This window comes from Garra rufa, chromosome 5 (genome assembly GCF_049309525.1).
Source record: "Garra rufa chromosome 5, GarRuf1.0, whole genome shotgun sequence".
Taxonomy (NCBI): Eukaryota; Metazoa; Chordata; class Actinopteri; order Cypriniformes; family Cyprinidae; genus Garra; species Garra rufa.
Genome location: NC_133365.1, coordinates 5,802,450 through 5,815,245, shown reverse-complemented (window position 1 = coordinate 5,815,245; position 12,796 = coordinate 5,802,450).

Below are 12,796 nucleotides of genomic sequence, written 5' to 3'. Positions count from 1 at the left end.
GATGTCTCACATTACCCCGTTCTCCCCTACTCATGGTATTCTCTCTCCAGATTTACAAGGTAATCACCTGGAATGGTTCTAAGTTCACAGGTGTGCCTTGTCAAAAGTTGTGGCAAAGAAACCATGACTTTGGAAGAACAACAAGCCGAAAAGACTTGCTTGGGCCAAGAAACACAAGGAATGGACATTAGATCAGTGGAAAACTGTCTTTTGGTCTGATGAGTGCGAATTTGAGGTTTTTTGGTTCTAACTTCTTTGTTAGACGTAGAGAGGGTGAATGGACCCTTTCTGTCCATGACAGGAGGTGTGATGGTGTAAGGGTGCTTTGCTGGTGACACTGTTGATGACTTTAAATTAAGGGCACACTACCACAGCATTTTTCCCTGACATGCCATTCCATCTGGTTTGCATGTAGTGGGGCCATGATTTGTTTTCTAATGAAGAATGACCCCAAACATAGGCTTTGTAGGAGCTATTTGTCCAAGAAGGGGAGTGGTGGAGTGCTATCAGATGACCTGGCCTCCACAATCACCCTATCTAAATCCAAATGAGATGAATTGGACTTGAGAGTGAAGGAAAAGCCACCAACAAGTACTCAGTACCTCTGGGTACTCCTTCAAGATCATTGGAAAACCATTAAGAGGGGCAACCTCATGAAGATGACTGAGAGAAAGCCAAGAGTGTGCAAAGCTGTCATCAAAGCAAAAGGTGGCTACTTTAAAAAATTGAAAATGTAAACATATTCTGGATTATTTAACATTTTTAACATCTTTTTTAATCAACTAAAAATGCACAAAGATTTCGTTTAGGGGAAGGGTTGTTGTAGGGTGGTAGAAAATACAGTTTGTACAGCATAAAAAAATATTGCTTATGGAGAGTCCCCAGAAAACCACCAGTGTCATGACACTGACTTATTTTATTGTAATTTCCAAAGACTCCACAATAAATGTAATAAGCATGTTGGAGATAGTCAAGTGATCAGCTTGTTTCATTTTAAGTTTATTTTCATAAGGTAAAGGTGTGGAAATGCTAGACACTGACACAAGTTTAGCTGTTCTAGTGCTAGATCAACAACCCCTTATTTACTTTAGACAAATATTTGCATTGTGAAATGGGTTGATGTCTATATGTGATGTTCTGGTGTCATATGATTAAAATTATCTTTTAGTAAACAAAAGCCGGCCCACTCTCCGCACTCAAGCCCGCCGGCTTCCTTTCCACGCTCAAGCCCGTCAGCCGCCAAGCCAGCGTCAGCTCACAAAATGGCAAGCCGTTCCTGAGTCCCCGGCCAAGATGGCCGCCAAGCTTGAGTCTGCACCCAAGATGGCTGCCGCCAAGTCAGAGTTTCCGCTGGTTCCGCCCAGCCTCCCAGAGTCTCCGCTGGTTCCGCCCAGCCTCCCTGAGTCTCCGCTGGTTCCGCCCAGCCCTCCAGTGAACGCTCGCCCAGAGCCTGCTCTCCCCAAGTCTCCGCTGGAGACGCCCAGCCCTCCAGAGTCTCCGCTGGGGTTGTCCAGCCCTCCAGAGCCCACTCCTCCAGCGCGCCCTCCAGAGCCGGAGCGCACTCCTGCGCACCCTCCAGAGCCAGAGCTCTCTCCTGCGCGCCCTCCAGAGCCAGAGCTCTCTCCTGCGCACCCTCCAGAGCTGGAGCTCTCTCCTGCGCACCCTCCAGAGCCGGTGTCGCCTCCAGCGCACCCTCCAGAGCCAGCGCTTTCTCCAACACGCCCTTCCGTGCTCTCCTGGGTGGACTATGCCCTAGGTTCCCCCAAGAAATTTTTTGGGGGGGGGGGGGGGGGGGGTTCTCTGTGTTCTCTGTATCCCTGTCTAGTGGTCTCCAGGGCGCCCACCCACCCTCCCTCCCTCCCCTATGGATGTTAGACGGCGCGAGACGCGCCTTTTGGGGAGGGGGGGGGTGTAATGTCAGTATTTTGTCTCTGTTCTGTTTTCCCAGTGTTTTCCCCCTTCTGTTTCTAGTTCTAATGGTTTAGTTCTTGTCTCCCCCTTTTGGTTTATGTTTAGTTGGTTCAGTCATGCCCATATTTGTGTTTCCCCCTCGTCATCTCTTTATCTTGTTTGTGACCACGCCTTGTTTTCTGTGGATATAAGTCTCTGTCTAATCACACCCCAGTGTACGTCGTTATATTGTTACATCTGTTGGCTTTACTCCTTGTTCTTCGTTGTTTTCTTTAAATAAATATTACAGTTACTTTTACTCCGGTTCCAGCCTGTTCATCATCTCCACTCCTCCACCCGCCTAAACTGTGACAAACACACACCTTTTTTGCTGCTTATTAATAGTTAGTAAATTAGTTGTTAAGTTTACGTATGCAGCAGGAATAAGAGATCTAAATTCAATTTCAATTCCTCTTCATTGTTGGAATTTCTTCCAAAAATTGTCTCCCATCCCATAGCGTTTACTGTCTAACATTGATTCACAACAATACACATTACACTGTAAAGTCTAATTAGTTGGGCTTACTTAAAAAAAGCATGCAAACCAATTGCCGTAAAAAAACTAGGTAAAGTGAAATAGAAATAATATGTTGTATTGACAAATGCTTAGTAAGTAAAGTTTACTTACATGAGAGTTCTAGCAACTAAAAAAGAACTGTAGGGGCTACTTGATCCTTTACTTTAGGTTTACTCTTGACTTAGTATAGCTACTCACTAACTCCCAGAGTGCATTGCAGCATGCATAAATTATGCAATTGGTTTGTTTTACTGTTGTTGTTTTTATTTGCTAATTTTATTTACTGTCTTATGTCAGTAGTAGCACAACAGCAAATAAAATAATAAAATGGTTAATTGTCACAATTAATAAAAATAAATAAAATTGAATTGTTACCATTGTTGTGATTTGCGTGCTGAATGTTGAAGTCTGTCTGTGACTTGAGCACATTACCACAAATATTAAATTATTGTCTCAACCCAATTAGGTTTCTCAAGGTGTTTATGAAAAACAATGAAGTTGTAAAAGATCATTAATAAATATTAAAAACATATTAGCTAATGATTTAGTTAAATAGGTTTCCTTCTAAAAGCAACCTGCGTATTACTTTTCTTCCCTTGAAATCAAACATTATGATTCCATGTTGCATTGCTGCATCAATAGGAACAAAATTACAATAAAATAAACAAAGTTCCAAGTGCCCAACCAAAGGGAACAGTAATCACTATAAACAAACAAACAAACATTTTATCAAAATCAACATCAATTTATGAAGTCAGGTTATGTGATGTTCTTTCAAATATTGCGGTTGTATTGAAACAACATTCAAGATGAAATTAGTGAATGTAACTTGTGAAAAATAACTGCAGATAAACTATTGACCCACCTCAAAAACTTTTATTTTCCTCTTCTTTTTTTATTTTGCAAATTAGTGTCACAGAAGGGGTCAGAGACATGCGGATCCATTTGCAGCATTTATTGAGAATGGTCAAACGGCAAGAGTAAACACCAGAAAACAGGAACAACGTAGGTAATCCGGGAAACAGTTCAATACTCAAGCAATGGTCGCAATGGCAGGCAGCAGGAATCAATAACGGGGTACACAGTCCAGAGTCATACACAGAGAATCCAACACAGAGATAAACGCTTAGAAATACGACCATAGGAACAATAAGACTTCGCCAGGTGGCTGTGTGTGTGAGTGGCTTAAATGCAGACAGTGTGATGAGGTGCAGCTGTGACCAGTAATCAGTAAAGTGAGAGCAGGTGAATGCAGTGATTAGAGCAGTGGCTTGTGGGAAATGAAGTCCATGATGTGTGGTGCAAGAGTTCATAATGACAGGATAGACCAGATACGTGACAATTAGCAACATATTAGTGCACTGCTGCCTCTCACTAGTTTATTAATGTCATTGGTTCCTTTGTGGCTACTTGAATATTTTAAGTAACCGTCACTCAAAGCAGTAAGTAAATTGTTTTACTTGCATTGAATGTAGCTGTAAATTAATACAACCTAGTAAGTATAGCAACTAAGTAAAGATAACTAATTATATCTAAGTAAGGTAAACTATTGGATTTTACAGTGTACCCACACAGAAATGTACATTAATACACATCCATCTACTGTGCAAATACTTAAGTACCCTCCATTCCTCAGAGTATTGCTGCCTACATAGTCCCCCAATTCTGATTGATTAGTTTTACTGACTGATGAACAAAAGATTTCTGTAATCTGTTCATCTAAAATATGATCATGCAGAATAAGGCATTAATATGTGCTTTATAAATACTAATAAACAGCTAATATGCTAGTAATAGGCATTCTAATAAGTAATACTTGGTCCTTAAAATAAAGTGTTACCAAATAGTTATACTTATTACTATAGTAAATACATGTGATGTGTATCAAAGACACCATAAAATATATATATATATATATTATAATGTACAATACACTGAGGTGCAAACAGCATCAGGCACTAATTTCCGTAGATATAAATAGCATCTAACATTATTTGAACTTAGTTTAAAGAAAATACTACTATTTTCACCTTTAAAGCATGGACATGGCAATCTTTTTTCCTGCTGTGGCAAAATAGGAAAACAAACTTTCCCAGACCACTTTTTTTAAATTCCATTCCATTCTTTAGCTCACTTCCCCAGACACTCTCATCTCCTTCAACCCCCCAGCAATTCTTATGACTAACAGCTTCCTTTTCTTATCTCTTTCCCTTCCACCCTCTCTCTCTCTCTCTCTACCACCCTCCTTTTCTGACTTTCACTTCATCCTTCAAGACCATCTTCCCCATCACGACGAACAGCAAATCTGCATTTGTGTCACGTGCCCACCAAAGGTTACATGGTCCACTTTCTTATCAGCAGCAGGCATTCTAGGATATCAGGGTGCTCGGGAGCTTGAGAGCTATCTCTGTCCCCCTCCTCTCCACTCCACCTGCATTCTGTTGACGGCTGGAAAAACGACCTCCGCTGACCTTGTTCTTTATTTATAGCCCCCCACCAATACTCACCCACCCTCTCTCTGCCTCAGAAGCTTCGAAGTGATCTCTCACTGCATAAAAAGAAGAGGAAAAGGGATGATGGGGGAAATAGGGAAAAAGGGAGGAAAGGAAGCGGGAGGGAAGGTAAAATCACATGAGCCAGTGCTGATAAGACCAGGCAAGAATCATGAAGGTAAAGTGCCATCGGCTTTTTCCCCACCACTTGCTTGAAACACGGGACCACAGATCAATACCTCGCTGTTATCCCCACACCCACCCACTCACTAGCAATGCATATTCCACCTACATGCCATATTGCTTGAGAAGGATGAAGGTATGAGTTAAGGGGTGTGGGGGATACGTTTGACAGAGCCATTATGAACTAATTCATTTTGGATCAAGCCAGCCACTCTATTATGGCATAACATGCTCAAGGTTACACGTAGACAGTTGATTCGGGCCGAGTTTTAAATTATGTCATGCTTACTACAACACCTGACTTATATCAGCAGGGAAGTTGAGAAACATTTACCATAAAATTACAAATCAAGTGTTTTATTTAGTTGATACCATTTTTATGTCATTTCTAATAGCTTTTAATGTAGCTCATGAAAATGATATTTACTTAAATAAAATATACATTACCACATAATGTTTCATATTAAATAATTGTGAGGAATTTAAATGAGTTACCCAGAGTTCTGAGCTCAAGTTTTTTGTGTGCACAGAGATACTGACACATTTCAAATTTCTTTGAACCGAACTGTCATTGGGTGCAAACTCATAAGAGTGACTTCAGCCGAGTTCAAGGCGAGTACCTTAAACATATTGCTATAATCACTCCAGTTACACTTCATCCTTTAACACACAAACAGCAATCTGAAATAAAGATTAACTACAAATACAGACTCCACCCTCCTCCTGAGCCATCTCCTCTTTTATGGAGAAAGGTGGGATGAATAGTACCTTTGGGAGTCTCTGGACAATTTTTATATAGGATTAGAAAACAAAAATCAATATTTAATTATCTGTGAACCTTTTGTGTCACTGCATCAAGCTGCTGTGGTTGCACCTGTTTGGTAACTGAGAGAGTGGTTAAAAAGCCTGTATCTTATTAAGGGTCTCTTATTGCACTGTAATAAAAATGTAGCTTGTGAGGTCAAAATGGTTGTGCATGTGTGTCTGTGTGTGTGTGGCTTCAACAGTAATGAAAAATATGCAAATGTGCCTTCAAATATGTCTTTATAGAGAGCTCTAACATCTTTCTTTCTTTTTTGAATTAGACATCCATAATTGTTAATATTTGAATAACTGCACTATGCGAATATAAATTTATTGTCACTTATTTATGAATGCTGCTTACTTGAACCAAACTTGGATTAGAAAAAAGGTGGAAAAAGTTGTTTTAGTTTAATTTTATATATAATTGTTTAGATTTTATGTCCTTTACTAACAAGCAAATGTCTTTTCATTATACATTGAGTATAACTATTGTATTTAATGATATTCTCTAAATTCTCCTCAAAGTTTTACATTCTTTTTCATCCTATTGCTCTCTTTACCTACTCTACCTCTTCCTCTTTACCTACCTCTGCCTCTTTCTTGCCCTCCCTTTTGTGTCCTGTGAATTAACTGATGTGTACATCAGCAAGTTTGGCCTCTCCCCTTTATCACTTCCTTCTGCTTGTTACTCCTGTCACAGCGAGCACACATGGATATTCTATGTGGCAGACAGTAAAGGGGCTTTGAGGCCTGGACGGACTGACAACAGCAAGGATGCTACTATATGGCACCAAGTGTGACCTGCCCAATTTCACAAAAAATACAATAGATCATGAATGGTATTTATTTAACTTTAAATTAATTATGTGATAGTTTGTTTATACTGTTGTTTAGTTACTCAGTCAGTATTTTATTTATTGTGTGTACAATTCAAAGACTCTAAGGGTAATTGGTATAGTTCGTCTCACAACTGCAACAAAAAGGGTGATAAAAAAAGGTAAGGTAGCTATCATGCCCCGTTGGACTGTTTGTGTTGGTTTTTCCCTCATGTGCCCATATATGGTTTTCCTGTTCCTGTCCTCGTTCAGTCTTTATTAGTTAATCACCATCACCAGTCTGTGTCTCATTATCTACCCTTTAATAGTTGTATTCAGTTCAGAGTCATTGGTCGATCACAAGGTTATGTTCGTGTGTGTCTTCCAGCCCTCTATGTGTGGATTTGCCTATTGTGGATATTATTAAAAGATTTGTCATTGCATTTCGTCTTCATGTGCATCCTTCCACACACAACCATGACAGATGATTGGACCAAAAACTTAGCAGCGTTTACCCCACGTTTTCCTTTTTTTTGTCCTGTTTAGTGTTTTATTTTCCTTTTAAAATCCCTTTTCAAGAACTACAACAAATGGCTTTTTTGGACTAAAGCATTTAAAACGTAAATTCCGCCTATGGGCAGGCTCGTATAAACACGAGCATTGACTAAAGTGTCCACAAACTGCTCCAGTAGCCTCCTTTAGCGATCCAATGTGTTTTTGAAAAAGAAAAATATTCATGTTTAAAATGTAAGAATCACTTTAATCTAGCTTGCGCAGTGGTACACGGAACTTGTTGCTTTAGGAAGGGGTGTGGTATGACTGAAACGCCGTCTAAGTTGTTCACCAATCACAACGCAGTGGGACTGCTAACCAATCACAACACATTTTGTTTTTTCGGACATCAAGCCCGGAACTAATCAAGCCATTTGTGCCAGCCTGGGGAGAAAGCTATTGTAATAATGTAAATTATGTGAAAATTATGTATTTTTCGAACCACCAAGCATGAGAGCATGTTCTGGTGCACCCCCAAAACTTTGTAAAAGAGCATAATAGGACCCCTTTAAACTGATCTAATACAAGATACACAAGTTTGTATGGACCTGTCAAGCAGACAAATGCATAAACATAATGAATAGGACATGTGGCTTTGCATGGTTAAACAACATACTGCTATTATCACTTAGGGTGTACTCACTTTTGTTGACAGCTTTTTTCACAATAATGGTTGTATGTTGAGTTATTTTCAGAAGACAGTAAATCTATACTGCTATACAAGCTGCACATTGACTACTCTAAAATATTTATATAGTATTGTCCCTTGAGAAGATATACTAAAATGGTTGCTGAAATGTGAAGGGTTTACTGTCATGATCTGGGCTGTGGGGTTTCCCTCAGCCACCTGAGGTCGCTGTTCCCCTTGCACTGCACTTCCCTGATTGTTCACTCCTGTCTTGTCATTAGCACTGATTACACTCACACCTGCTCACTATTATCTGTCTATAAGAACTCTCATGTCTCACTGCTCATTCTGGCTGCATTGTCTTCGTATGTGTGTCTCTGTGTTTCTGGCTCCTGGATCTCCTGATCGTGTTTTCGGTTCTGTTTACTTTCTTTTGGTTCTAGTTGTGTCTGTGCCGTGTTGGCCTTTAGTTTGTTCTGTTTTATTGTGTTTTGTTTCATTAAAATCCTTCCCCTGCATTTGGACCCAGACCTCCCTTCGTTTCACGTGACATTTACTCACTTTTTTGAGATACTGTATATATATATATTTATTTATATATTTGTTAACCGGAACCAGGGACATTTCCTATAACACCTGATGTACTCGTTGCATCAGAAGAAGAATGGCATCTACGCTAATATTAGTATCTTCTTATTCGGAGGTCACCGCAGCCACCTGTATCCAGATCAGACGGTCACTGCAGTCTCCCGGATCTAGTCCGTGCCCATCAGCACCCAGAGATATCCTCTACAGCCCTGAATGTCAGCAGAGACCACATCAACTAGATGAGCCCCAGAGACAGATCATCAGTGAAGACCTCATTGCCTAGACGGCCATCGACGCAAGACAGCGAAAACCAGATGAGTGCTCTTCAATCTGATTTTGTGGCAACTTGGGACTCTTGCATCTACATTTATATTAGTCTGTTTGTTTCTTATTCCCAGGTCACCATAGCTACCAGATCCAGCCTGTATCCAGATCAGATGGTCACTGCAGTCCCCCGGCTCCAGTCCAAACCAAGAGCAGATGGTGGATCAACTTCTACAGCCGAATGTCAGCGGATACCGTGTCAACTAGATGAGCCCCAGAGACAGATAATCAAGAAAGAACTCCTACCCTAAACGGCCACCGGCACAAGGCCATGGGAACCAGATGAGTCCTCCCCAATTTGACTTTGTTGCAATATGGAACTTTTGCATTATTATTGACATTTTACTTTATTATTTTAATACTGTAAGGTTGCTTTGACACAACTTGTATTGTAAAAAGCGCTGTATAAATAATCTTGACTTGACTTGAATATATACAGTCAAGCCCAAAATTATTCATACCCCTGGCAAATGAAAATGCTTTATAAACAACTTCATACCACAGGGCTGCTGAGTACTTGATTCTGATGACTATTTTCAATAATCATCACCCTATATTCATGGTGACCTTTTGGAGTTACTAAGGTGGTCTTTCACTCATCTCCTGTGCAGCAGGGACCAGAAGAAAAGAGAACATTGTATTTGACTCATCACAGAGAGCACCGTTTTGCCATTAGTGGTGTGTCGAAACACCAGAGGTGCTCAGGGACACTTATGGTTGTAACACCTAGCTTTAAAACTTTTTTGATGCAACATATTGAGGGTGCACAGAGGCTTCTGTTTCATTGAGCCATGTATATTAAGTGCATATCACAAGCAATATATCAACATACAACAAACAAGCCTATACAAACATATACAAAGCCATTCAAAAGCAGAGGAAACATAAGATAGGAGAGTCATTTCATAGATGTGACTGTCACACCAGGCCAGCAGAGGGAGCCTTGCCCCTCACAGACTGTTGCTTCTCCCTCTGCTGCTTCGCTGGTTACTTCCTGTCTGTCCTCCATAAAAGCCAGCTTCACACACACTCACACTGCGAAGTATTGATTTGCATTTGTGGACCTTACTGAGCGTTTTTCCCTGTTTGTTTTCCCTGTTTTCCTAGTCATAGTCTTAGTCAGTTTATTCCTAGTCTTAGTCATAGTTTTCTAGTTTCTGGTTTTCATTCCATTGTTTACTTTGGACTGCTCACCTGTATTTTGACCCACGCTTGTTTATTGGATTACGATATTGGATTATCTCTGTTGTTGCTGTTCGCTGGTGATTTTCGACCCTGTCTGTTCGACCACGATCTTCGTAATAAAGCCTTGCATTTGGATCCCCACTCTCAGTCGTCCCGCCTTGTGACAGTGACAATAAGTCTGTTGGCTACTTACAGAGCTTATTCTCAGTAGAGAGTGTGAGATAAAGCAATCCCTAATTACAATGATGATATCATATCAGTCTGCAATGAATTCACCATGTAATCATTGTTTTTAGCTTAGGAGACGAATAATAAAAGGAACATAGATTGTTGGATGAACAAAGACAATTAATCCTTTTGGTCTAGGTCCTGTTTGCAGTTGCGCTGTTTTCCTCACTCATACATAAAACCCTCTGCATACAAACAAATAACAAATATGGGGTTGGCATCAAACACATATTTACAAACCTTAAATACAAAAAAAGATGAGTACCTACTTACATTTGAGTGTGAGAACAAGGAACTCCTCAAATCAGGCCCCTAACAAAGAACAGCAAAGGTGAGAAAGTTATTCAATGTGAATAGCAAACTATTTTCTGCCTAATGCTTTTAGGCTTTTAGGCTGACGAGTATAGGGCTATAGTGTGCCCCCCTAATGATAGGGTTACATTTAACTTGCATAGAAAAAACTACTGGGACCAATATGATAGTAAAACTGTTACAAGATATCATTAGTTAACATTAGTTAAAGCATTACTAATAACGAGACATATATGTAACTCTCTCTGCTTCTTCTCTGACTACTTCCTGTTTGGTCGCTTTATAAGCCAACACATGTACACCTGCAAGTTGCGAAGTATTGCCAGTTTACCTGCCTTACCAAGCATTTTCTGATTATTGTTCTGGACTAATTTTTATGTGTATTACCTTGCCTGTTCTCATCGACTACTGCTTCCTTGGATTTACCCCTTTGCTGTGTTTGCCTGTGTGGACTGATGTTTGGATTCTCTGCCTGCCTACTGACCATCGCTATTTGGATTACTCCTGTGTATGTCGACAGATCGGACTGCTTTACTGGCTTTGACCCTTTGCCTGCCTTTACTTTTATGTCTGTTGGAAACATCTCTAATAAACATCTGCATATGGATTCTACTTCTGCCTCCGTACCATCCTTACAATACATTTGTTACCATATTTATTCATCTTTGTTAAATTAAGGTAATTAAAATACATGTGCTAATTTTATGTCATGTTATCTCAGGTCAATTAAATGATATACAGAAATAACATTTGATTTTAATGATTATTTTTAGTAGTAGTAAATTGTGAAATTAACAGGGGCAGTTTCTTCATTAGGGTGAAAGAGCTGGGTGTTTGTTACGCCAGGCCAGCAGAGGGAGCCCTTACCCCCACTGACTGTTGCTGCTCCCTCTGCTGCCTCTATGGTAGCTTCCTGTCTGCCTTCCATAAAAGCCAGCTTCACACACACACACTCATCGCGAAGTATTGATTTGCTGTAGCGGACTCTACTAAGCGTTTCTCTGGTTTCATTTCCCTGTTTTGTTATTTTTCCACGGTTTTGTTTCTTGTCATAGTTTAGCCATTCTTTTTGTTCCGTTTTCATTGCCATAGTTTTGCCTTGTTTCATTGTTTGTTTATTTTGCTACTTTGGACTGCTCACTTGGATTTTGACCCCCGCCGGTATTATTGGATTACGCTTTGTTTTGCCTTGGATGTTCTTGTTTGCTGGTGATTTAACCCTGCCTGTCGACCACGATCTGTCTAATAAAGCTGCATTTGGATCCATCACGCCTCCCACGAGTCCTGCGCTTACAGAATACTTCGCCACACCCGGATCCAGCGGCTTTACCCACCAGCAGAACTACCCTCCAAGAATGAACTCAGCAGACCCCGTAAGTTTACTCTGTTCCATTTTTCAAGATGGCCGTCCCATCGAATGTTGAGGAATTTCTTACGTACAGTCACCTGGCACCTTGTAACGAATTACTGTTAAAGGAATGTTTTTGGAGCGGCTTGGACACTGATATCAGTTTGAGTTTACCCGATGAGGACCCTAGTTGGACCCTCGCACAATTCATTGACTTTGTGTTATTGTTTTGCGGATCTCCATTCACTGTGGGTATACTCAAAAGGTCACAACACAAGATGTCTGCTAGCCCAAAGCCACGGCACAAGATATCTGCTAGCCTAGAGTCTCAGCACAAGATATCTGCCAGCCTAGAGCTACAGCACAAGATGGCTGCCTTTCCTGAGCCCGTTCACAAGATGACTGTCCTTCCTGAGTCTGTTTTCAAGAGGGCCACTATCTCGAAGCCTGTTCATAAGATGGCTGCCTTTCCTGAGCCTGTTCACAAGATGGCTGCCTTTCCAGAACCTGTTCACGAGATGACTGTCCTTCCTGAGTCTGTTTTCAAGATGGCCGCCCTATCGGACCCAGCTCACAAAAGGACTACCCCGCCCAAGTTCTCTCACAAGATGGCTGCCACCCCAAAGCCCGTTCACAAGATGGCCGCCATCCCCAAGCCTGTTCACCAGATGGCCGTCCTTCCTGAGCCTGTCAGAAAGATGGCCGCCGCTACGCCAGCGTGTGCACCCAAGATGGCAGCCATGCCAGAATCTGCCCCCAAGATGGCTACCATCCCAAGGCCCGTCCACAAGATCGCCGCCCTTCCAGAGACAGTTCCCAAGATGGCCCCCTTTCCCGAGTCTGTTCACAAGATGGCCGCTCTTCCAGATC